Consider the following 5394-nt stretch of genomic DNA (forward strand, 5'->3'; position numbering starts at 1 on the left):
CACAAGGCGTGCCATGTGGTAGTGGACGCCACCATTCTCATCGAGAAGAGTTGGCTGCAGGCGCGGACGACTTGGTCGATCGCCATTTGATAACCGCGATACCCCCTCGAGCATTGAAGGACAAAATCGATCGCTATAGGCATTCTGCCGAGCATCTCTCTGAGGCCGTCTACCGCTGTGCGGAGGACCTCAAGAGTCTGAAGCACTTTGTGCACAGACTGCCTAACGTTGAGAATTATCGCACTCTGTCGGAGCAGCTCCTTGCAGTCGAGCAGACTAATACGTCCCTTCGTGCGACGGTAAAGCGCCTTGCGCCGTTAAAAAAGGAAATTGTTGCACTCCGTGCTCGAAACCAGTAGCTGGCTCAACTTCTGGATTGCCGAGCGCCTTTGGGCTCCGCCCCAGCGCTAACGCTTCCGCGTTCACTTGCACCAGATATCGGTACGGCTTAAGCAAGCCCGCATGAAACATTGGGTGAGTGTGCATCCTTCTCGGGAGGTTCAGCGTATACGCTAGGCCTCACTTGGTCACGATCGTATGAAGTCCAATAAACTGTGAATGAAAATTTGTCTTAAAGACAGCAGAGACTGCATGCGTAGGAAGGTTTATAGCATTTATAAAACCAGGTCTCTGACCACAATGTTTTCAAAATTTGTTCACCCTCTTCCGTCTGCATATTCCTTCTGCATGCCTTGGCTTTCAACGATCGCATCGCGAACGTGTCGTAAGATACTCAGTCTGGAAGACAGAAAGACATCGATTTCTTTACGCACGGTAAAAGGGCTGGCATCGGCTAGTCGTTCGGTTATTCCCCCCACCAAGCCCTGAGCCATGGGATAACTGATCAGCGGGACGCGATGATTATCAAGCCCGTTCACGTAGAACGGCGTAAATTCGGTAGATGAATGCACTGCATTGATCAAAGCAAACTCTACGAGTGGCACCAAAGCGCTCCAGCGCTTCGGCGTCTCAGCGCAGACGTTGCAAAAAACATCTTCAGACACACAATTCACGCGATCAGTTTGACCATCGGTCTGCGGATGGCCCGCTGTTGACATAGTCAACTTGGTGTCTGGCACCCAGACGATTGTTGACCAAAACTTCCCAGTGAAGCGTGGGTCTCTATCAGAGACAATTGACTTCGGGAGTCCGTGTTGTCGAAAAACACGATCCAGAACGTGTCGCTGTACCCACACCTTCGATGGAGTCCGGCACTGACGAAGGATGGATCATCTTGCGCAAAAAGCCTACAAAGATCACCACACCCGTTTCGTCGCCGAGTCCTTTGGCAGGCCAAACACAAAGTACATACTCTTTGACTGCCAACACCCGGAGGTTACAGGTAAACTGGCCAGCGGCGCTGCCGCATTCGGAGAGGATTTCACCATCCGACATGTCTCACACGTAAGTACATTATTTGCTTATCCACTTATTCAGCTTGAGGCACCAATAGCAGCAACTCACCACGCTGTACGTCCTCTCACCACCAAGATGAACACAAAATGGGTTGTCTTGGGCTACATAGAAGATACGGTATTTCAAATTCTTATCGTGAGAAACAATTCGTGGCGTATCAGTTGAATTGGTGCTTTAATACAGCAATCCTTATTCAACGAATATCGGTGTAATCGTGCGCGCAAATGCGCCAACAATTTCTTGTCCGAGTTTCCAGACTCATTTCTCCCGAGAGCCTGATGCAGCGCTACACACTTACTATCACCCGCATATGCGGAACGGATCAAATCCGTGACTGATGACGTCACCGTCGTAATAATAGCAAGCTTATATCCCGGTTTACGTGCCAGCACATCAGCCAAATCATTCTTTTTTCCTGGCCCATACTTCAGCTCGAAATTATATTTCACGAGGAATGAGAGCCATCTGGCCATCTTGTGCTAGAGGTAAGGCGACTGAGTCGCAGTGCATAATGACGCATGATCTGTGTTCATCACAAATGGCTTTGAACCAAGCAGGTGCACCCTGAGCTTGACAAGTGCATTCTTCATTGCAAGTAATCTCTTGTCGTGAACTGTGTAGTTCCACTCCGCAGCCTCAAGCTGGCGAGATTCGAACGCGATCACGCGATTTTGCCCCTCGGCGTCTGCTTGCAGCAGTGCACAGCCTATGGTAAGTCCGAACCGTCACAGACGGTCGAGGTCAATCAACGCTAGTTTTGGAGTATGAAGGAGGATGTCTTTGACCCTGTCAAAAGCCTCCCGATGCTCGGTGCTCTGACAGATTTCTTATTTCTTTCAAGGAAACAATGGTCGTGCCAGTTTCGCATAATTTGCTCTTACTTGTGCAAGTAGTTGGCGAAGCCAAGCCACTTGCGCAAGTACTTTTGATTATTTGTAATCGGCCAGTCCACAGTGGCCTTGATCTTAGCGGGATCCTCTCGAAGGCCACAATTTCCAATGAAGCACCCTAAAACGAGATTTGTTACCACGCCGAAGATGCGCTTATCGTCATCAGCATACAGCTTATTCGTGCGCGTGCACTCAAGCACCGCTCTCAAATGAACGATGTGATTTTTCTCATCTGCCCCCCCGTGGCCCACACGACTGTGGACGAAGATGTCGAAGTTTGTTTGTGCATATGCCCGATGGGGCTTGATGAATTCCGTCACAAGACGATGAAATGTTGCCGGTGCATTTGACAGACCTTAGGGCATCATCAGCCACTCCCAGAGCATCCCGTTCGGCGTAATCACCGCTGTCAGTGGAATATCACTCGCTCTCAAAAGCAATAAGTAATAATCATCGACCAAGTCGAGTGCGCTGTACTTTGTACAGCCACCATATTATGTTCTGAAGAACACCCTTTCCAGGAAGTGGCTCCTGTGCCGGAATGGTGGCAGCGTTTAGCTTATTGTATGCGTGAACGATACGCCACTTGCCGTTCGGATTTCGGACACAAAATGTGGGTGGTGAATGGGGAGTCTTACTCCCAAGCAACATTCCTCTGTCGTGCTTCGCACGGAACAAGGCGTCAATAACGTCACACTGCTCTTTGAGCAGGTCCCAATGGAGTGCTATGAAATATTTGGTTCCCAGAATAAGGTCAATCTCATGTTACACACTTCGGTCCGGAGGTAGAAACGATGGTGGGTCTTTGAAGACGACATCTTGTAATTTCTTTACCAACGGATAGTTCCGAGGGATCCTTCAGGAAGGATGATCTACTTCGTGCGTTCAACATTCTCCTGGTGTACCCTAGGAGCTTCACCCAGAAGGGACGACGAATTAATCTCCTCGTTCGGTCGTATAATGACCAATCTGGCTAAATTGTCTGCCTTCAAGGCACCGCTAGACTCTCCGAATACAACTCGTCCAGCTCAAAACGAGCATACTCGAGGGTGACGTCACCGTATTTCTCCCCCCGTCATACCGCTGACAAGGGTATATAGCTGTGCGCTATCGTCTATGGAAGACACACCCTGGGTCAGGGTCGACGCGTTACGTCTTGCAGATACCATACGGCCTCACGTTTTCCTCTCTATAGCGGTTTTACGTCTCATCAAGACCAGTAGAAACACGCACTCGGCGTCGTCCAGTGTCCCAACTCCCTGCTCCATCGAAACCTGGATTTCATTAAAGATATCCGACAAAGTGCTGGTCTTTGTCCAGTGTATAACGTGCCACTCCACGCGCATCGAAAGGGCCTTGTCCAGAATGCCTTAGACCTCGTCCATCCATGCCAGTCTTGTCATGTAGCATTTGATTTTTTACATGAGTAGTGCTCAATATTTTACGTGCCACTTCACGTGCATCACTGGGGCCTCGCCCTCGACGCCTCGGCCTTTGGCCGACCATGCCACTCTTGGCATGCCGCAACTGCTCCGATACTTGAACAGCGCTCAGTGAATTATGTGCCCATCCATGTTCATCCCGCAAGCCTCGCATAGTACCCTGGTCGAAACACGTTTGGGGATGTGTGTGTTCGTCAACTCAGATACTCCGGATCCAGCACATTGACCGCCCCGGTCCAGTGCCCGCGCCAATAGCGCTACGGCTTCCTATCAAAAGTGGGTTCATGACTCACCAAAGCCCCACCAGTAGTGTACAAGGTCTTCGACCTCCAACCAATCCACGGCTCATGGTGTTCCAACCGTGCCATACGAACGATAAGGACATACCTTGCATATAAGTTTAAGACTAGACAGCGTTCCACACTATTAAACATAAGGATCTTGACACCGAGGATCACAGGGACCCTCGGCACAGTGACACAAGTTCTCGTCGTTAAGCAAACAGTGACGGTGTTACCCAACCGCGCTTCCACTGCCTCAGAACCCAGCTGACTTTCTTCGATCGTGGAGCGTCGAGCATAATTGCCCTACGCACCAGGTCGATAATTATTTTCCATGACTTATCAAAGCCCTTTACGGTTGCTTTTACGACCAGCAAGCACGGCTTGCACACACGTTCCGTGCTCAATAGGACGAAGCTCTTCGGGGCCGGGCCCTGTTGCCCTCTACCTCTCTCTAAGGCTCAACAGATTTCAGAGTAAAGCGCCCCGCGCCTGCTGGGTTATGTCGTTTCCCCGCAACTTGTTTGAAGCGGGGCGTCGAATTGATAAACTTTTATGCGCCTTTCGCAAGAGACAACCCGTCCGAAGGTGACGGGTGTCTCCACAAACATTCAGCTCATCCTGCGTACCCTTGGGCATATAGGAGTATTGTATCATCCTCAGAGAGGATTTGTCTAACGACTCAGGCGCTAATTGGCTGCAAGTGCTACCATTCGTAACGACTCAGGCGTAGATTGACTACGAGCGCTACCGAGTGCAGCGGGGTTGCCGTAGATCTTTGCTTAGAGGAAGCTAAGCTGAGGTCACCGATGTATACTAGAACCACTTTCCTACTAACAGCTCACTTCAGTCGGCTGCTTCCCATGTGTAAAATCAAGTTGTCTTGCTAAGCTTAAAAAAATAAAATTGTGCAATGATACCCGAACAGATATTAGGCTCATAACATTCTTACTAGGAGCGCCTCTTAGGCGATTAGGTTGGTTATATCAAAAGAACGTATGATTTGATTGAATTTAATCGAATCAACACAGAATACATACATTCTCGTACTCTCTTCTGTTAATGCTAATTTTTTTTATCTAACTGCGCTAACAGCACACGTTTCGACAAATGTATTCTTCTCATAGTTCCGTCATCTTCATAGATTTACATTTCGATATTCCACTACTGATGAATATTCACAATCATAGCAAGTGTAATGTGTAATTCGTACAACTGTACCGTATCGTATTTGTTAACAAGATTGCATTACTTGCTCCGTTATACTTCGTATTTGTGGCAAAAAGCGCGAAAATCGCAATAAACGAGTAAAATTCTATCATCAGAATTAGCCGCTAAATATTAAATAATGGTGTAAGCACGATT

Source organism: Plasmopara halstedii (genome assembly GCF_900000015.1).
Source record: "Plasmopara halstedii genome assembly, contig: Scaffold_322, whole genome shotgun sequence".
NCBI lineage: Eukaryota > Oomycota > Peronosporomycetes > Peronosporales > Peronosporaceae > Plasmopara > Plasmopara halstedii.